Source organism: Kogia breviceps, chromosome 3 (assembly GCF_026419965.1).
Source record: "Kogia breviceps isolate mKogBre1 chromosome 3, mKogBre1 haplotype 1, whole genome shotgun sequence".
Taxonomy (NCBI): domain Eukaryota; kingdom Metazoa; phylum Chordata; class Mammalia; order Artiodactyla; family Physeteridae; genus Kogia; species Kogia breviceps.
In genome coordinates, this window is record NC_081312.1 from 93,736,020 (window position 1) to 93,757,867 (window position 21,848).

General features: G+C 39.0%; 1 protein-coding gene across 10 annotated transcripts in view; it reads left to right on the forward strand.

Moving 5' to 3' along the window:
• Positions 1–21,848, forward strand: part of USP8 (ubiquitin specific peptidase 8) — a 99,444-nt gene that overhangs the window by 30,235 nt on the left and 47,361 nt on the right. For 2 of the 10 annotated variants that reach the window (XM_059057894.2, XM_059057897.2), the window contains exon 1: positions 9,717–9,871. The exons of 6 other annotated variants lie outside the window; for them this stretch is intronic. The gene's annotated coding sequence lies outside the window, so the exon portion shown is untranslated. Of the gene's footprint in view, positions 1–9,716; positions 9,872–21,848 lie in introns of those variants that run through there. 2 more of the 10 variants (XM_067029228.1, XM_067029234.1) reach the window with 1 other exon arrangement.

Sequence of the window (21,848 nt, forward strand, 5' to 3'; positions counted from 1 at the left end):
TATGTACTGCGTTTGTATGCCATTCATACCTCAATAAAGTGGTTTAAAAAATGTTAATCACATCTACAAAAACACCTGTACTCTAGCCAAGTTAACAAATAAAATTAAGTGTCACAATGGGGAAACATACAGGCATAGGTGACTAGTGAGCTGTTTATATATTTACTTATGTATCTGGAGATCTGGAAGGAGTACTGGGCTGAATAACTTAGAGCCAAGGAGTAGTTGAAGTTATGAATGAATAAAATTTCCTGCAGAGAGTAACAGTGTGAGATGGGGAGAGCACTGAAGGTGGACCATGGGAGACATCAACATTCTTAGGGAGGGAGTGGATGAAGAAAGTGATATCTTTGAAGGTGACTGAGAAGGAGCTATTCACGAAGTTGGAGAGGTACCAAGAGAGCATAAAGTCACAGAAATCAAGGGAGGAGAGAGTTAGAATGGATGCTAGAGAAAGGCCAAGGGAGATAAGGACTGAAATGTCTCCACTGGCTCTTGCATTTAGGAAATCCCTGGTGACCTCAGCAAGAAGAGTTACTCCGGAGAGAGAGGTGAGGAAAGAGAGACCCTGAATTTAAGCATTCTATTAAGAGTGTGAAGGAATCTTGCATGTGAAAGGAAAAAGAGTAGGAGAGTGATGGTAAAGGAGGATATGGGATGGAAAAAGTTGGGGGGAGGTATGTGTTTAAGATAGAACATGTTCATGTTTAGAGAGGAAAGGGCAATAAGAGAGAGACAGAGATAGAAGTTACAAGAAAAAAAGGGTAATTGACAAAGCAGGGTTCCTGAGGAGGCATGAGGGGATGGGATATAGAACACAAGTAGCCTAGGACTAAAAGACAGATGGGTGGTGATAGATAACAGCTCTCAAAGGAAGACACGGCTCTCTGAGTGTTGGAGAATAATAAACCCTAGAGTTGGAATGGACTTCAAAATATCTTTAGCTTCAATCAGGTAGTGCATTAATGTCTCCACTTTATAAATAAGAGGGCTGTGGCCTGGAGAAGTTCATAGCTTACCTATTCATATGACATTATCTTCAGAACCACTTTTTAAACCTCTGGGTAATAAGACTGCCAACTTGTGGGGAATCTGCCTGCCAATGCAGGAGACACAGGTTCGAGCCCTGGTCGGGGAAGATCCCACATGCCGCGGAGCAGCTAAGCTCATGTGCCACAACTACTGAACCTGTGCTCTAGAGCCTGCAAGCCACAACTACTGAGCCCACGTGCCACAACTAGTGAAGCTCGTATGCCTAGAGTCCATGCTCCGCAACAAGAGAAGCCACTGCAATGAGAAGCCCGTGCACCGCAATGAAGAGTAACCCCCCTGCTCACTGCAGCTAGAGAAAGCCCGCACACAGCAACAAAGACCCAACAGCCAAAAATAAATAAATAAATTTATTTTTTAAAAAAAGAAAAAAAAAAGATTGCCAACTTGTGCCTTCCAGAAAGAACATTACTGCCTAACAGATCTGTGACAAAAACAGGGTCTGCCTTATTTCACTATTTTTCTGATTCCCTATAAGAGAACCCACTTCTGTTCATAAGCTCTACTGACTCTTTTACTGTATTTAAAATAAGATGCTAGTAAAGAGGTTCTGGAAATTCCATGGCGATCCATTGGTTAGGACTCCGCGCTTTCGCAGCTGAAGGCGTGGGTTCAATGACCAGGAGCAAAGATCCTGCAAGCCGTGTGGCTTGACCACACACAAAAAAGAGAGATTCTACTCTTACGTTAGTTATGAAGATGTTTACTTTCTTGTTATGTATCGCTTGTGAAAATATATTATTTTAATTAGAAATAACTCCTTTTAAACATTTTTATAGAATGGCTATAAATAAAGTTTCTATTTTGCCAAAAAGTTAAATCCCAGTAAAATGTCCTTAAGTCTGTTCCTGACACATAAGCTTAGAAAAGTGATAAATAGAACTCAAGGTGCCCTTTAAAATTAAAAGTGTAATATTGTGTGTGCACCTTCTATATCCTAACAGGTCTTTCTTGCCTTTGAAATGCTGTAGGTGGTGTGACTTCCCTTCCAACTAAGCATTTTTCGTGGGGGTTAGAGAAGGTTTGAGCTAGACTCTGACCATCTCATCCTGTAGACAAAGAGTTTTAACCTACAGTTTGCATGTTATCAGCTGTGGACTCTAATGTTTCTAATAATTGTGTAAGCAACAATTTTGTAGTGTTCAAGTGAGACCATTCATGAATTCATTGTTATCTGGCCCTCATAGACATAGCTTTTTGGAGTTTGTTTCCTATTTTTAACCATATTCCACTTCCTAAATCTGCCTTCTAAATTATACTTTCAATTAGGCATTAGCCAGCGGTGGATGACTCTTTTCCCAGAGGATAGCTAACTAGACACACTTTTTAAAAAATAATAATTTATTAATTTATTAATTTATTTTTGGCTGAATTGGGTCCTCGTTGCTGCGCACAGGCTTTTGTCTAGTTGCGTCGAGCGGGGGCTACTCTTCGTTGCGGTGTCGGGGCTTCTCATTGCAGTGGCTTCTCTTGTTACGGAGCACAGGCTCTAGGCGCATGGGCTTCAGTAGTTGTGGCACACAGGCTCAGTAGTTGTGGCTCGCTGGCTCTAGAGAGCAGGCTCAGTAGTTGTGGCGCACGGACTTAGTTGCTCCGCAGCATGTGGAATCTTCCCAGACCAGGGCTTGAACCCATGTCCCCTGCATTGGCTGGAGGATTCTTAACCACTGCGCCACCAGGGAAGTCCCAGAGACACTTTCTTGATGTCATAAACTTTTCTGCACAAGATGCTGCTTTGGAAAAACTGTTGTCACCTGAGAAAACTCTGTTATATATGTGAGACATTGAACATCAAGGCAGATGGCTTGAGGATGGGAATTCAGGTAGGAATAAAAACAGTCAAGGAAGCACTGAGGGAGAAACATACAGGTTTTATCACTCTGTGGCCCACTGTTACTGGAATACTATAAGATAGTTGCTCACATGCTAGTATGTGACTTACAAAGCAACAACAGCTGAGATGCACGAGGACATGCATTCCATTTCTTTAATATCTGTTCCCCTGAAATCAATGAAATGATGTAGTGTTGAAGACATGCCTTGCAGTATGCCTAGATGTTAGAAGAAAGTAGCTGTCAGTATCGGGACATTCGCCCACCCTTGGCTCAGGGTCTCTGGCCTGGTCTGACTCTGAAACCTTAGTGCTTTGTCCTCGGACTTGACACTCAGTGCCGTGTAACCCCACTGGATCCTGTATTAAGCCAGGAATACCTTGCTTGTTTCTGTGCATTTAGCTGTGAACTTAAGTACAATAAACTGAATAAATTGTTTATAAACAAAAAAAGCGGGGAGCTTTAGCCCATGTAACTTCCCATGTGCACCCATGTGTTCTCCTTTGGTAGGGAGGAGTTCATATAGTCAAATCTCTGTGCTGCCTCTCAGCTGCCCAAAGCCTTCTATGAAACCTTGGTTCTCACAATACTCCCATCTTCTTATCTTCACTTTCCAAATCCTATCAAAGTTTACCTGTCCTCTGTTTAATTCTCTCTCTTTAATAGAAAGCTGCCTGATATGGGAAACTATTTTAACACTAGGAAGGAAGGTTTTTTCAGAGATGCCCCATTTTCATATGAAGAAATGAATCTTTAATGGTAGCATTTCAAATACCATGATAAGTCAGAGGAGGGATTAAAAATGACCTTGTCTGTCTGTCTTGCTACTAGGTAGAAGAACTAAATTAATTGTGGAAAATAAATTGCAGAAAGAAAGCAAGATTATCTCAAAGGCAACACATGTCAGTGAGTCAGAGAGCCATTGGCGGTTCCACAGTTTGTGTATAGGAGGGAGCACTGGAACTGTTGGAAGGACAGGCTTAAAGTTGCTTTTACATATGTCACTTTACCAAAAAACTGATAAAAATGTTAACTGATCGCATTAAAGAACAAAGGGGGTGTGGTTGCTGATGGAGTCTATTAAAGGGTATTAAACCACTCCTCAGCTTTTCCTCTTAGGTGCCAGCCACCTTTACAGTCAGGTAGCATATTCATTGAGGGCCAATTATGTACCAGGCAGTAGTTATAATCCTTTAATTATACTTTTAAATCCATAAAAGTATAAATCATTTGATCTTTTCCATACAGTCCAATCATGAAGCAGTGGGGAAAAAAATCTACTTATGTATTTTTCCCTTATCCCAAATCATCACACTCCTAGACACAGACTGGTAAATAGGCTCATCCAGTCATCCCATTTTTGCCTGTAAATATACTATACAAAGACAGGCAGAGACACTCACTCTATTACATTCTGAAATATGCTCACCTCTCTATAGAGGTACTGCATAATCACTGAGATATTTATCCAGTTCACAGACTAATATGACCCACTGAGAGGATGCATGTTCTTACTCTTTCTACATATCTCTATATGCAATATACTCACACCTTTGTAATAAAACTCTAGCAGAATAACTGACATGGAAGAAACATCAACCCGAATGACACCCTGTTTTTACACATCTCAGCCACAAAAAGGACCATTAAAAATGGCTTGGGCATTGTACCTCTGCATTTAGCAGATTATAGAATGACATACTGATGGATTTAGGATTTTAAAATATTGCAGAGACAAGATTATATACTCCCCAGTAATGTATAAAGAATCTCATCCTCTAGTTAAAATCTCAAAAATCTTCCATACGATTTCTCACAGACAGCTATTACAAAAGTAAATTCAGATTGAAGAGAATGTTGTGTCATTTCTTCAGGGGGAGTTCATGACCACCAGCATCAGTATCACCATAGATATTTTTAAACGCAAATTTGTTGTTCCTTTTCCTTATCGACTAAATGTAAACTAGAGGTTGGTTCTTATGCACACTTGAGTAAAGATACACTAGTCTGTCTGCTGGATAACCTTGGTGCTCTCATTCTCTTTCTGCAGCCTAGCAACAAGCTAGCTCAGCAGGGTGGCTCTAAAGGCTCAGGCAGAAACTAGAATTGATAAGGAAAACTTCACGGGCGATTGGTCCCCAAAACCTTGTTTTTTAAACTGATAAAATTGTAACCCCAATAGAAAAGCTTAGTTTTCCAAATTGGCTGGGTGATCCTTGCTCCCTCTCCACTCCTCCAGAAGTATGTGATGAGGCAGGGAGTTGGGACCCCTCATCCAGAACATTTTCCAAGGTGCATTCAGTTGTGCCACGTCCAGGCACAACTCTCCATGTGTTGGCTCGCAGCTGGGGGATCCCAAGCATTGGGCTAGCCCGGAGTCTGTAAATTTTTGTTTTGGGTCTGCATTGTTGTTGTGTTTATTCAAGCCACCTATTGCTTGATAATACTGAAGTTTGAACCACTGGGCATGTATTATTTAATATATTTACCTATAATTTGGAAGACGTAAATACCACATCAAAAATCGTACCCCTATTCCCATAGACATTACATTACTTTAGATAGTTAAGAGTGGTATAAATGGGAATAAATTACAGAAAGACTTTTTTGGAATTTTGACTTAAAAAGTATCTTCTTTAAATTAGGTGCTTCTTTTTTTTTTTTTTTTTTTTTTTTTGCGGTATTCGGGCCTCTCACTGTTGTGGCCTCTCCCATTGCGGAGCACAGGCTCCGGATGCGCAGGCGCAGCGGCCACGGCTCACGAGCTTAGTTGCTCCGCGGCATGTGGGATCTTCCCGGACCAGGGCACGAACCCGTGTCTCCTGCATCGGCAGGCGGATTCTCAACCACTGCGCCACCAGGGAAGCCCAAATTAGGTGCTTCTTAAAATGTCGTTATATCGAAAGCTTAATAAGTTTTTTTTGCAAATATGTAGAAAAGGCTTAAACGTGTGTTGATTCTATGATCTCAATTCAATACACTGATAGCTCAACAGTTTCTGTGGTTATTGAATGGGATTCTCTTTCTGCCCGTTAGAGTTAGCATGACAAAACTGCAGAGACAATTCTTAAGAAGTTTAAGTAACTCTTTGATGACCTCAGTCAAGTAGGTGAAAATTCTGTGATAGGATCAACAAACTGAAAACTTTATCTTGTTGGGATAAAACCATGTGCATCACCATTTGTAATATTGTATTCTGAGTATTACAAGGAAATATCTTTCTGCAAGGAAAATCTAATGGAAGCAGGAAGATCCAGAAGACAACATTACAATGGGGAACCACTGAAGAACATAATAACCAGATTAAAACTTTTCAGTTTAGATAGAAAATCAAAGGGAGAAAGGAAAGAAGACCTAAATCTGTAAAATCATTAAGGGTTGAAAAAAGTAAGTATAGTTGTTCATTAAACCCTGAAATCATAGAATGAGGACATATCTCTAAAACTTTGTTAAGTTTAGACCAATTAGATAGAAGTATAGGGACTTCCCTGGTGGTCCAGTGCTTAAGAATCTGCCTTCCAATGCAAGGGACACAGGTTTGATCCCAGGTCAGGGGACTAACATCCCACATGCTGCAGGGCAACTAAGCCCACGCACTGCAACTACTGAGCCCCCACTCTTGAGAGCTTGCGTGCCACAACTAAGGGCCCACGCACTGCAACAGAAGATCCTGCATGCCACAACTAAGACTTGATGCAGCCAAATAAAATTTTTTTAAAAGATAGAAATATAACTTCACATTAAGAAAAAAAAGAACTCAAATCACCTTAAGTGGTGATATAGTAAATTTTTTACAACTTAAGATAAACCAATCTGGTAGAGTCTTAGTGAAGTGCAAAGGGCGGTGAGTGCCTAAACTTTGAAGTTGATATCCAGGAGAATAGCCAAGACTTACCACCCCTTTTCTGGTGATGCATTCCCTAGAGATAAAATGTTTGATGGGCCATGCAATTGGCCCAATGCGATGATCATTATGATTTTAGGAAATAAAACCTAGATGAATAGAAAAGAATAAGTGATTAATAAAAAAAACCACAAGACACTTGTGCTTTGGCTAAAAGATAATTGGGATGAACATTTGTACATAACGTTGTAAATTTTATTATACATATGAAAGCTAAATTTTCTCATAAAATATTAACTTGTGATTCTTCTTGTATTATTTTGGGATAAACATGTTTTATTGGCTTACAAAGCCTATATAATCTGTGCTCTATTCTCTCCCCACCCCTTTGAGATCATCTCCTATCAGGATCCCACTCATTCACTCTATGCTAGCTATACTGTCCTCCTTGCTGTCCCTCCAGCACACTCTCCTTTTCCTCCCTCACTGCCTTCACCTGTGCTGCTCCAATTGCCTGGATGCTTTTCCCCCACACGTATCCATGGCTCGCTCCCTCTTTTCACTAAATGCTCTATGGAAATGTCACTTTGTCAGAGAGCTCTTCCCTATTTCATCAAAAATACCATTGTCTTTGCTAGCCGTTTACCCTGTTTTATTTTTCTTTTTAGCACTTAACAACACCTAACATAGTATACAGTTGACCTTTGAACAACACAGGGACCAGGGCCACCAAGCCTCTGCAGCATTGAAGATTCGAGTATAACTTAGAGTCGGCCGTCCATAGCCCAGGTTCCTCCGGATCCGCCAGTTCAGTTCCGCAACCACAGATTCAATCAATGTCAGATTGTGTAGCACTGTAGTATTTACTATCGAAAAAAATTCACATTTAAGTGGACCTGGGCAGTTCAAACTCATGTTGTTCAAACTCATGTTGTGTATGTATTTGCTTATCATATTTCTCGCCCATCTGAATGTAAGTCAGCTCTCTGTTGAGGAGGGATTTTATAACCCAAGTCCAAAATAATCCCTGGCATAGTATACATATTCATCATATAGTTGTTGAATGGATGGAGGGTGAATCAGGTTCAGTACGTTTTGGACTACTGCTTATGCTGGATGACCTGGATACCATAGATACTGCCGCCTGGTTTGTTACAGTACAAATTTGAACAAGAGTTAGGGTTTATAATTCCATTCAATAAGCATAGTTTCATCTAGGTAACCCTGCTCCTTAAGAACTCTAATTCCACTAATTTTGAAAAGTCCAGAGCCCGTACCCAGATTTCTGTGAATTTCCCAGGAATGTTTTGTTTTTTCCTGCTTTCACCAATTCAGTTCAGTTTTGAAATCATCTTGTCATCTTGTTCCTGGTTTCTCTCCCACACCTGTCGACCCACATGTGGGAACTTCTTAGTTTTCAAAAAACGCATGTAGGGCTTCCCTGGTGGCACAGTGGTTGAGAATCCGCCTGCCGCTGCAGGGGACGTGGGTTCGTGCCTCGGTCTGGTTAGATCCCACATGCCGCGGAGCGGCTAGGCCCGTGAGCCATGGCCGCTGAGCCTGCGCATGCTCTGCAACGGGAGAGGCCACAACAGTGAGAGCCCCGCATACCACAAAAAAACCAAAACAAAACAAACAAAAAAACCACATGGAAATGACTTATGTTTTAGCAAACTTGACTGATGCTTTAGGGAAGTTGGGGAATTCCACTTACTGGGAGGATGGGATTGGTATTGGGGCAATTACATCAGAGCAACAAAAATAACTTTAGGTGAATGTTAAAGAGTCCTATTTATTAAAACCTTTCTGCCATCCCACCATAGGAGACTCTTCACTGGTTGATTCATTCTTATGGGCTTCGATCTTTCTTTATCACTTCACATTCCTAGGATCCTCCCTTTCTGAGATTGTCTTCAGAGAACTTTTCTTCCTCTGTCTTTGTTTGGTTCCTACTCCCAAACTCAACTCTGGATTTTTCTTTGCATACTCAAATTCATCAAGATGCTCAGCAGACCAAAAACAAACAAAAAAAAAGCAAACAACTAATAACCAATTTACTTTCTTAAGATCCACCCTCGAAAGATAGATGCATTTTTTCCCCTTAGTTATGGAAAATTTGCTAAGGCTTCCTAGTTAGTAGTCTCAGGTACTATATTTCATATTATATGTCTTAAATCTTTTGGGAAAATAGTGTACAGCATAGGTATAAAAGAGCTACCATATTTTTGCAGGTATTTCATTGTGATGGAAAGGAAATTACCATTAATGGAAAGACCACTATATGTGAAACACTATTGGGTTAGGTCCTTTCATTTATTCATTACACGTTTACTGAACACCTATGTGGCACACACTTTCACTTAATGCATTTGCTAGACCTCGCCTTCCAGCTTTTCCATCCCTGAGACACTTGGACTGTCCCTGGGGACTTAGTGACCATGGCCCACAACTCCATCCAAGCAACTTTATGTTTACAGATAATCGGAGCATTCAATCACCTACCAAGAATCACCTCGCGAGAAAATTCAGACCTCTCGTTTTGTTTTTTTAAGACTGGGCTTTTAACTGTGTATGTGTATATATAATGTGCTTTAGAACTGTGTCTATTCTTCTCTTACCAGAAGCGTGGCTTCGGAGAACGTTAAACTTTTAATCAGAATTTGAGATTCAAATCCCATTTCTAGTCTGTCTTAAATCTCCAACCTGAAGAGGAAGAGGCTTAGCTAAGGCGAGCAGCCCTGCTTCCTTCACAGCAAGGCCCAGGATGAGAGTAACACCAGGGTGACAGAACTAAGCCCGAGAAATGCAGGGTGCAGGGGACAGGCGGACAAGCTCGCCCCAGCTCAGTGTAGCCTGGACACTACCCAGACCGTCCATCGAAAACGTCCTCCTCGGTTCTCCTCCGCCCTTCCGCGCAGCCTTCACAAGCTAGGATGAGGCTGAGAAACAGCAAATAGTGAAGGGCACGCGCGCGCAGCGCCGCCCTGCGTGACGTCAGAGACGCGACGCGTCGCAACGCAGTGCAAATTGGGAAAGAGGGATGAGCTGAGCTGACTTCCGTCGGGATAGAGAATTTTCTTCGAGTTGGTGGGAGATGGGCTTTTGGCGAGGAGGCTGGCATTAGTGAAGCGCGCGCGGCGCCAAGGTGAGTGCGGGCCTGATTCCTGGCATTTGTTTGTTGGGAATCCGTCCTTAGTGAACCCCTTTCCTTCCACCAGCTGCTTGTCACCCGGGAGACAAGCCGTGTCCTCGGAGGGGGTGGGACAACCCCGAACATAGAATCGGCTTTTGGAGGAAGGGCCCTACTTCGAGTCTTTCCCGCTACCCACCTAGGGTTGCCCAGCGAGTTCCGTGTGGGCTCCGGTTTTTCCGGTCTTAGAAGGTGGCCTTGACCGTTCTTCTACCTTCTTGGACACTCAGACCGGCTTTGACCTCTTTCATCTTGCCTCCGTTTTCAGATTTTCTGCCCGTCGAGCTACATTCCCAGGCCTTAATACAACCTCTCAGAGTGTTTTCCAATCCCTTCTCTGATACAGTCAAACTTGCTTGTAGTGAAGTCCAGGTATGAGTGTAAAGAACCTGCGAGCGCATCAGAGTTAAAACTGTGACTTCCCCAAATAAAAGCTTGTCTTTCCTAAAATGTGGCCTTTCTCCTAGAGTTGTGGGACAAGTTAATTTCACTTCGGAAATTATCAGAACCCTGAATTTGTACTTAAAGCTGCAGACCACACTTCTTGGTTTATATCTTGCCTCCAGTTCATTTTGTGACCTTGGAGCAAGTCCCTAATCACTGACAAAATATTTACCTGAAGACAGAGGTGTTGCAGAGTCTAAGGAATTTAATATTTGTTACGAGCCCTGAGGGTTTCAGCTGTAGGGGATGCCGAACTAAGGATTTTACTCTCTCTACATTAGCAAGCATCCTAATTTTTGTATACTTTCTACTGCAGCCGTGAAAAATGTCAGGTGATTTTTGTTGGGGAAGTGTTCCTCTTCTAGGCTTGCTCTGCGGCTTTGCTATGTAAGCAGATTTTGCATTTCAACAGATTCTGTTTAAGATTCATTGTTGAATGTCTTTCATGGTGGATTTAGATTGTTTCTCATGATTCCAGAGTAGTGGACCAGTCTGTCTGAAAGGTTCCATAGGTTGTGCTATGTTTTTAACATGTTGAAATGTGTATTCCTTTTCTTGTGACACATTAGGTGCATCTTTTAAATTAGATAGTAAGGACTCTATAATGAAAAACCACAACCTGTCATTAATGACATAAATTTATATTAATTGCACATAGGTATGCATTGTAGTTTTTGAGAAAACTGCGTGAAAAAAACAAAAGTATTTTAAAGATGTCTTTCTGGAATTTAATTTTTAATATATTTACTTGAACTTTGTCAGTCATTATGGTCATTTGTTTATTAGCGTGAACGTAATGGGAAAGAACCAAAATGGCTTTTGTAAAGTTAAGAGTCAGTACATCAGATTTTTTTCCCATAAAATGTCTAGCATTATATTTTATTATGAACATTTTCTACATAAAAATGTACTCATTTTTGTAGAGATGAAAGGGAAGAAAGTGTCTGTTAAATATGAGGTGTTAATAAAATTAGATATTATTGAGTCTTTTTTGTTTTAATTTTGGTCATTGTCCCAGTTGCCTATTGCTATATAACAGATCACTCTAAAACAAAGTGGCTTAAAACTACAATTCATTATCTCATGTTTCTGTGGGCTGACTGGACTCAGCTCGTTGTTTCTCGATGAGGGTTTCATGTATTTGTAGTCAGATATCCAGCTAGGGTTAGAGTCATCTGAAAGCTCAGCTGGGCAGGACATCCGAGATGGCTCATTCCCATGGATGGCAGTTGATGTTGGCTGGGAGGTCAGCTGGAGATGTCGACTGGAGTGCCTACAACATAACCTCTTCATGTGTCTTGGACAGATCATAGCATGGAGGCTGAGTTCCAAGACAAGTGTTTGAAGGGTCAGGAAGTGGAAGCTTTCTCTTGAAGTTTTTTAAAGCCTGGACCCAGAAATTGGCACATCGTTACTTCCAACATTCTGTATTGGTTAGAGCAGTCAGAACCCTCCCCCAACCAGATGATAGACCTTTTGAAGAGGAGAATGCCGAAGAACTTGTGGCCATCTTTAGCCTACCGTAATTTTGTTGACTGATGCTTGGATATAATAGTAGATGCAGAATAAGTTACGCTTCTGATTCTTTAGCCATTTCATGGCATGTTATAATTTTTGGAGCACTTTTTGTATATATTTTTTCATTGACACCTTTGAAAACTCTATAGAAGCAGGTGGATTATTTCCATTTTGCAGATGATAATAAACTGAGCAGTGGCAGTGGTTGTGGTGGAGGATTTAAGGAATTTGCCCAGAGTTGTATGATAATAAGTGGAAAATGAGACTAAGACTTTTATAATATAAAATTTATTAGTAAATGATGAAATGTTATGTTAAACTTATTTGTAATAACATTTATAACCATACTAATTCAAGTAACACGTACTCATGTACAGTGAATAAAGTTAGTGTTGAGATAGCTAAACCTTGCCTCTTCTAACACATTACAGTTTAGTCTTTCATAATACTAAATTCTCTGAAATGTACCAACAGTGATGTGAACCTACATGTCTTTCTTGTTTTTTGAATTGAAGTATAGTTGATTTACAGTGTTTCAGGTGTACAGTAAAGTGATTCAGTCATATATATATATATACTTTTTCAGATTCTTTGGCATTGTAGGATATTACAAGATGTAGAATATAGTTCCCTGTGCTATACCATAGGTCCTTGTTGTCCTCGTTGTTTATCCATTTTATATGTAGTAGGGTGTATCTGTTAATCCCAGATTCCAAATTTATCCCTCCGTACCCCTTTTCCCTTTGGTAACCATAAATTTGTTTTCTGTGTCTGTGATTTTTTTTCTGTTTTGTAAATAAGTTCATTTGTATCATTTTAGATTCTACATGTAATATAACATTTGACCTGATGTCTTTGTAATGTAGTAAAATGAAATTATTATGCATTTTAATACCAATTTCAAAACAAATTGAAAAGCTGTGGGTATAGGAATGCTGGGGTTTTAAATTTCTTAATTACAAAATATTAAAAATTAAAATGATTTCTCATAATTTTGGTAGGTTGGGAGTTATATAACTTAAGATGTTGATTTCATGTAAAATAGATAGCTAGTGGGAAGCAGCCACATAGCACAGGGAGATCAGCTCAGTGCTTTGTGACCACCTAGAGGGATGGGATAGGGAGGGTGAGAGGGAGGGGCAAAAGGGAGGGGATATGGGGATATATGTATACATATAACTGATTCACTTTGTTATACAGCAGAAACTTAACACAACATTGCAAGGCAGTTATAATCCAATAAAGATGTTAAAAATAAATAAATAAAAATAAAATTCTACCTTAAAAAATGTTGATTTCAGCTGAAAACTAATTCTCATCTTCATAGTGTTTTATTGCTTCTAGTAACATGCTTATATCCATTCTTTATGCCTGTGGTTCCCTGTCTTGATTGCAGGCTAGAATTCACCTGAGGAGCTTTATAGAAATACCTATGTGCAAGTCTCACACTCAGAGATTCTGATTGAACCATTTAGGAATGGGTCCTGGGCATCAATATTTTTTTAAAGTTCTGTAGGTGATTCTAATATACAGCTAGGGTTGAGAACCATAGCTCTTTTTTGGGTAGTTACTAAGTATAGTTGGGTTCCTATCTCATCCATTTTGCATCTGCTAAAAAAAATTTAAAGAGATAAAGAGGAAGAGGAGATAAGAAATGGATCAAGGTTATATAGGTAGATAGACACCTATGTGTAAAACAGTTACCCTCGTGTTTTCTCTAGGAATGGTCCTTAATAAAACCAAAAAATGTGGGCATGGTACGTTAGTGCCTGTAATATGGAACTTTGCTTTGTATTACCACCGTGTACTCATCTTTCATTCTGAGAGGTAGAAACTATGTTAGGAGGTATATTCTTTGTATCCCCTGGAGCCCCCAGTGCTACACTTTGAATAGATATAGGTATTCTAAATGTTTACCACATTGAAGCTGGTTTTTAATCACTCTTCAGAACTAGGGCTAGTTATTTTACTCTGTTTTTCTTTTTAGCATTGTAAGAACTTTGTAACTTTGGACTTCTCTTTTTCTTTGGTTTCCATGATATTGCACTTTCCTGGTTTTCCTTCATTCTGTGTTTCTTTCCTCCTTTAGGAACCACCCCCACCCCCCAAGTTCTGAGCCCTTCAGGTATCTTGTCACCTGTAGAGAAACAAGATCTCATTTCCGTAGTGATTCATTCTCCCGATTTTAGTGACTAGTGTAAATGATGTTTATGTTTCTAAAACTATTACAGAAGTTTAAAAATATACAAGTGAAGAGAATAGAATTATTTAAACTATATCCTAGATAGCATATTATTTCAATGTCAATACTTTGTTATCTCCCAAAACACTGAGGATTATCAAAGTAACATTAACACCTTAATAGTTGATTTAATATCTGGTCTTTCTGTAAACCTGATGTCTGATTACGTATTTACATCTCTATCAAGGCATCCTTCTTTAGATGTTGTTCCTTTTGCATACATTCAACATGTTCAAATTTTTTTGTAAATCAGTGGTTCTTATTTGGGGGTAATTTTGACACCGCCCCCCCACCCAGGGGACATTTGGCAATGTCTGGAAACAGTTTTGATTGTCACAACTGGAGAAGGGTGGATATTACTGGCATCTAGTGGGTAGGGGCCAGGGATGCTGCTACACATCCTACAATGTGTAGGGCAGCCCCACAATTATTCAGTCCAGCACGTGAGTAGTGCCCAAGTTGAGAAATGCTAATGTAAACTGATCAGTTTTTTAAACTTTTTATTTTTGTTAACAGCACTACCATTCCTTTTTTTTGTCTGTTTGTTAACAGCACTACCATTCTTCACATTTCTCAGGGTTGAAAGTGTGTGTGTGTGTGTACTTAAGAGAGAAAATACTGTTTCGGTCGAAGTACATTTCTACCTTTTTATGTTCTTTTTTGCTATGGCCTGCTCGTTATTGTTTTCTAAAGTATCATTCCCTTGTTCCCATTTCCTTCAAATCTGTCTTGCATATCCCCACTTTGACCTGCCCAGAGATACTATTTTCCATTCAAGATCTGGCTTCTTATTGCCTGCTGAATTAAATATAAACAATTTTGGGTGGCTTCAAAAGTCCTCCATCATGTAATTCCATTTCCATACCTAATAGAATTTATTATTGTTAGCCAACAGTTTTTTAATTTTTTAATTTATTTATTTTTGCTGTGTTGGCTCTTCGTTTCTGTGCGAGGGCTTTCTCTAGTTGTGGCAAGTGGGGACCACTCTTCATTGCGGTGCACGGGCCTCTCACTGTCATGGCCTCTCTTGTTGCGGAACACAGGCTCCAGACGCGCAGGCTTAGTAGTTGTGGTTCACGGGCCTAGTTGCTCCGCAGCGTGTGGGATCTTCCCAGACCAGGGCTCGAACCCATGTCCCCTGCATTAGCAGGCAGATTCTCAACCACTGTGCCACCAGGGAAGCCCTAGCCAACAGTTATTAAGGGTTGACTATAAGGACTACTAAGGTAGATGTTAGAGATCTAGCATGTTAGAGTAATGACTTATAAAGACATGTTAGTATAATCCCTTGATCTAATTTAATTATTTCCTAATAATCCCTATAGCATTCTTAATTTTTCTTATTACCTTCCCATACTGATTTCTCATTTTGTGTCTTTGTTTGTGTTGATTTCCTCTTCTGGCATGCCTTCCTTTCTCACTGTATTCATAGCTAACTCCTATCCTTAGGGCCAGTTTCTGTTTCTATCACAGCATCATGAAACTGCATGCTTATGAGGTATGAGTATCTTAAAGCCTAGTCATAATTGTCATTTGGTCCAAATTCTGTACTAAAGGAATGGTATAGATAACAAATATTGATAGTATAGGATTTAGATCAAGAAGTAAACTCCAGGGCTTCCCTGGTGGCGCAGTGGTTAAGAACCTGCCTGCCAACAGAGGGGACACGGGTTTGAGCCGTGGATCCCACATGCCGTGGAGCAACTAAGCCTGTGCGCCAGAACTACTGAGCCTGCGCTCTAGAGCCCGCGAACCACAACTACAGAAGCCTGCATGCGTAGAGCCCGTGCTCTGCAACAAGAGTAGCCACCCCAATAAGAAGCCCTCTCACCGCAACCAGGAGTAGCCCCCGCTTGCCGCAACTAGAGAAAGCGCGCACGCAGCAACGAAGACCCAACGCAGCCAAAAATAAAATAAATAAAATAAATAAATTTATATATATATAAAAAAATAAACTCCAAGAACTGGGACCATCAGGGATGGACGAGGTGGAACTTAAGTTGGTTTTTGCAGGCCGAGGGATCAGCACAAAAGAGTACACTCTGGGCTGGAAGAAGCTCCCCCCTCGCCCCAAGTTACAGTGAATTTTTCCCTCCTTTTGACTTCCCAGTGACTGGAGTCACATATTAATGTACAGTGTAGGAATTAATTGTTGGCTTATTATTTAATGAGTATTAATTTGGTCTTGATAAACAGGCTAAGGTATTTGTGATCAGACGCCCTCTTACACTCCATCTCCCTAGAGCAGTGTTACTCAAAGTAGCCAGTCTCTTACAGGCTTGCAGCTTGTGCTAGAATATAAATCAGTACATTGCTTTCTTTGTAAAGAAAGTCTTGCTGCTATGAAAAATTCAGTGTGCTTATTAATAGGTTTACATTCTGTTATAAGCTTATTTTATCACAGACTGGTAGCCAGCAGTTCCTCAACCAGCACTGGTCTGTGGACCACACTTGGAGTAGCATTGCTCTGCAGGACTTTTACGTAACCTATAGACATTTCACATTTATATCCAGTGTTCTATATGTACATACCCAGGTACACAGCCAAAACTAAAGTTTCATGAAACAGTTCTTAACCTGACTATGTGTGACATGCTCTGATATTTTCTCTTCAGGTTTTGTTTTTGTTTTTGTTTTTTTAATGGTGATTGTGACCTTCTCAAGGGATTTTAAAAAAACACTGCTATTGTCACTAGACTCATAGTAGATACTCAGAAAATACTAGAGGTTTTTTTTAGCAGTGATTAATTCTTAAAAGGGTTGAGCCTTAACTTTAGGATTGCTTTAAAGCAGATTATTTCATCAGTACTTACTTGTCTGTGGCATTTTAACTAGAATGAGTATAGAATGGATTATATGAAATTTAAGATAGTCAGATGATGTAATGAATACTGTTGCTATCTGAAGGCCAGAGATGGGGTGAGATGAGATGATGGATGGCCAACAAAGACAAACTGCTTTCCTTTCAGTGTTGCCAGCAACCTTGGCAGTGGCTGGTGTGAGGCCCTAGTTAAGATATCAGGACCAGTTTGAATGACAACAAACCTCAATCTTTACTTTTTTGCTTCTTAGTCATCACTGTGTGGTTCAGGTTGTCCAACCTCTACTCCTTTCTTTGGAATGATCAGAAAAATGTCAGAAAGAGAGAGAGGGGTATATATGCCTTCCATTGTCTCCCTATTGTCAGCTCATTTTCAGCACTGCCTGTATTTCATTTTTGGAGCATTGCTGTTTGATTAAGCTGTTGTTCTTAAATCTTTATTAGGTTTACACATCTTAAAAAAAATTTTTTTAGGAGAACTTTTTCTTACATATACTTATTTTATTTTTTGTACTTAACATTCCTTTTTGAAGTATAACATAGTTTTAGTGGGTTATATGTTGTATTTAGTTCTAGAGCTAAACAAGTAGATTTTAAAATTATTTGAGTTCTGTAGTTATTGAACACTCCTATATAAGTATCAGTGGGTTTGTTTTTACTGTTGCAACCAAAATAAGGAAATTGTAAATCCATTCAGTCATTCTGGCCTTAAGTTATTTTATGCCAGTCTCTTTTGAAATTTCTTTAATGGCAAAATGCAGCAGAATGACTTATCAAAATTTAATACATTAAAGTTTACATACATTTAAGTTGGATATGTATTCTCTGCTTTCTCATATGATTAGGGAAAAATACCCTTTACCTTGTGCTTTGACTTCTGCAGAAGTATATGTGATTCTAGAGGCTAAAATAGAAATTAAGGCAATGTTGGAAGTATTTTTAACACCAGGCATCTTATTTGACAGCATAAGTATAATTTAATGAATGAAAATGGAAACAGCTGTGGTCCTTTGATGACATTATCAGAGCAAGTTCTTTATTTCAACTGTTCTCAAAAATCAAATAAGGACAGAAAAAGTAACTTTAAAAGAGCACAATCTTTTTCCTGGAAACCCTCAGTAAAAACTTTGTTGTCATCATAAATCTTATCCCTGTAGTTTCCATTGGTGTGTCTGATCAGTTGTCACTCAATTGGAGTCCTGTCATTCTACCTTTGCAGTGTCTCTAGTATCTGTCTGCCTCCTCCATTCCATCTCTACTGCCCTAGTTCTGACCTTCATCATCTTTCCTTAGGATCATTATTGTGGGTAACTAATGTCTTCCTTATCTCCAGTCTTTTAAAGCCTAACCTTGTACTGTTAGTTTAGATCATATAACTCTGTTCTTAGAATCCTGCTCGGGCTCTCTGTTACCTTTAGAAAACAAAGTAAATGCTTTAATGTGACATTTACAGCCTTCCATTTATCTGTTCCTAGACTGTTTTTCAGGCCTTACTGCCTAGCAAATCCTTGTTCATTCTGTATACTAGCTAGTTCCTAAAGGTGTTCTTTACTTTTTTGACTTTTTCCTCATACTCTTTCTCATCGCTATCAAAAGGCTTCTCTCACCAAGACTCACAGAAATGCTATCTCTTCCACGCTGCCTCCCAAGATCCCTCTAGTCATACTTGATCTTGTTAATTTTTCTTATTGTACATCATTTGTAACTCTTTATAGTTTGATATAATACATGTTGTATTAACACTGCTTACAACTTCCTCTTTCACATTAGTTTTTTAAACTTTGTGAGGAAATGGATCACATCTAATTTTTGAGTTCCTGGGAGCACAATGTCTTCTGTACAGTAGGATGCCTGTGAATGTTCGAATGGAATTTAACTTTGAAATAGCTAATGATTTATTATTTTATGTTGCCTAGGTAGCATATATAGTTTTTATATTCTTTTGTCTTTTAAAGATCCAAGCTTTAAAAGTAATGATGAGAAAAAGATTTCACTGAGACATATTCTAGACCTTCATTTTAGAGGATTCAAATAAATAGCTTTCTTTTCCCAACCAAGAAACCTAATTGTCATGAATCAACAAAATAGACTCTACCTGACTTTTTGAATATATGTCCTGTGGTTAGACCACTAATACTTAAGATGCAGGCAAAGGATAGAGTAGGAAAAACAGATACTGTCACACTGGTATGAGGTCACTCTGCCTAACTCTGGTGTTAATCCTTATCTTAGTACATTTAGTGTTGCCAGTAAAATATCATTGGGCTTTTTGGAAATTACATTTCAAGAGCTAGCCTATATCAGGGGAGCATATGTTGGCTTTTCATGGTTGAGTAAGCTTAAGATCCTAGCTGAGCTAGGTGGGGGCAGGAAAGTCAGGGATAACTCTTGTTACTATTATCTTACTGTCCTTTAGCCCTCCTTAATAGTCCAAGCTCCAACATCCCCTGCCCTCTGCCACCATGGTGTCTGTTGTGGCATCCCTAAGGCCTCAAGTTTCCTTAAGCACCTTCCTGAAAAGTTAGTTTCTTGGCCTTACTGTGCTTTCCCTTAGTCAAAAGTATTATTTCTCAACTGTTGCTTCTTATGTTTCAGTAGAAATCATGTTCCTGAAGCACCACTCTATCCCATCATTTTCTTTTTCATTGCCAGGTTTTTTTTAAGTTATCTACAGTCTACTTCCATTTCTTTATTCCTTAATGCTTGTGCTCTTGCTTCCACTTAACACCACTGTATGGAAGCTGTGCTCCATGAGGTTATATATATTAGGCTCTTACAGTAGTCCAAATCTGTTTTTTTTTTTTAATGAGTATTTTAAAACATATTTTACGTTTGCTTGTTTCAACCATAACTTCCTAACTTTTCCATCTCTCTGGGTATTCTTTTCATATTTGTAGACAATTGGATATTTTTATTCATATTTGCATTGTTATATGATATAATTGCTTTCTTTAAAATTTTTTAATGAAATACATTAAGTATATTACATATTATTTTATGTTATAAAAGGCTGATAATAAAATGATTATCTGTACAAACTATTATATGTAAAATAAGCTACAAGGATGTATTGTACAACAGGGAATATAGCCAATATTTTGTAATAACTATAAATGGAATATAACCTTTAAAAATTGTGAATCACTATATTGTACACCTGTAACATATAATGTTGTACATCAGTTATACTTCAATAAATACATAAAACAAAACAATCATCTGTGAGCATCTGTGAACATACCACCCAGCTTGAGAAATAAAACCTTACATATCGCTGAAGCTCTTTGTGTATGCCTCCCTTATTGTATCTTCTACCTCTCCAGAAATAGAACGTTATATTTACCATTTCCTGCCTTTATAACTTTATCTGATTTGTATCCTTAAACAATATTTTGCTCAGTTTAGTTTGTTTTAAAACTTCTTACAAATGGTGTCATGTTATATGTATTCCTGCTTTTTCACTCAGCTTTAGGGGGATAAGCAGGGGTTGAGGAGGCAGTGAGCATGGGGGAGTAGGGAATGTTCTCTTGTTAAACTGTTTATCCTGGAAGGTCAGGGACCACTTCTTATGTATCCTTCGTGTCTTTAACATATAACAATGTTTTTTTACAAGGTAAGACACTCAATACTGTTGTCTGTATAAGTACGAGGAAATTCAGGGGATCCCTATCATGTTCTTTAATGGATGCTCTTAGCTGTTTTGGTGGTGCATTGTTGATGAATTATATACCTAATCAAGAAATGAGAAAGTATTAATATTTAATATAAAATGTGACAAGAATCAAAGCAAATTGGGGTGCTTTTGGAGTTTCACATAGGTGAACAGAAGCCTTTTCACTTCTAAAGTTGTACCTTACTCAGCATTTTAGGATTCAGTGTTCATTGATGTCCATTCGTCTAATAATAGTGAACTGATAGAATGAAGAGCATTAAGGTAGTGGAAATAAGTGATAGAAAAAAGTTGTAATCTCTCTTTTCTTTAAATTGAAGTATAGATGATTTACAGTGTTGTGCCAGTCTGCTGTACAGCAAAGTGACTCAATTTTACACATACATACATTTCTTTTTTTATATTCTTTTCCATTATGGTTTATCACAGGATATTGAATATAGTTCCCTGTGCTATACATTAGGACCTTGTTGTTATCCATTCAAAATATAATAGTTTGCATCTACCAGCCCCAAATTCCTAGTCCATCCCTCTCCCTCCCCCACTCCCCCTTGGCAACCGCAAGTCTGTTCTCTATGTCTGTGAGTCTTTCTGTTTTGTTGATAGGTTCCTTTGTGCCATATTTTAGATTCCACATAGAAGATCATATGGTATTTGTCTTTCTCTTTCTGACTTAGTTCACTTAGTATGATAATCTGTAGTTGCATCTATGTTGCTGCACATGGCATCACTTCATTCTTTTTTATGGCTGAGTATTCTGTTGTATATATGTTACCACATCTTTATCCATTCATCTGTCAATGGACATTTAGGTTGTTTCCATGTTTTGGCTCTTGTGAATAGTGCTACTATGAACATAGGGCTGTATGTTTCTTTATGAATTATAGTTTTGTCCGGGTATATTCCCAGGAGTGGGATTGCTGGATCATACAGTAATTCTATTTTTAGTTTTCTGAGGAACCGCCATACTGTTTTCCATAGTGGCTGTATCAAAAAAAGTTGTTATCTCTTAAATGTATTAATGCAGCTATTTATTCAAATTGTAATTAGTTCTTTACAACTGAAGACCTTGTATAAATTTACTTGGGTTCCTGAAGTTTTCATTTGGTGACACTTATGATTTTGCCAAGATTCCCATTTAGTTTGCTCACACCCTGATCTGCCCCATCTGTATGCATCCCTGCACAGGTACACACACACACACACACACACACACACACACACACACACACACACG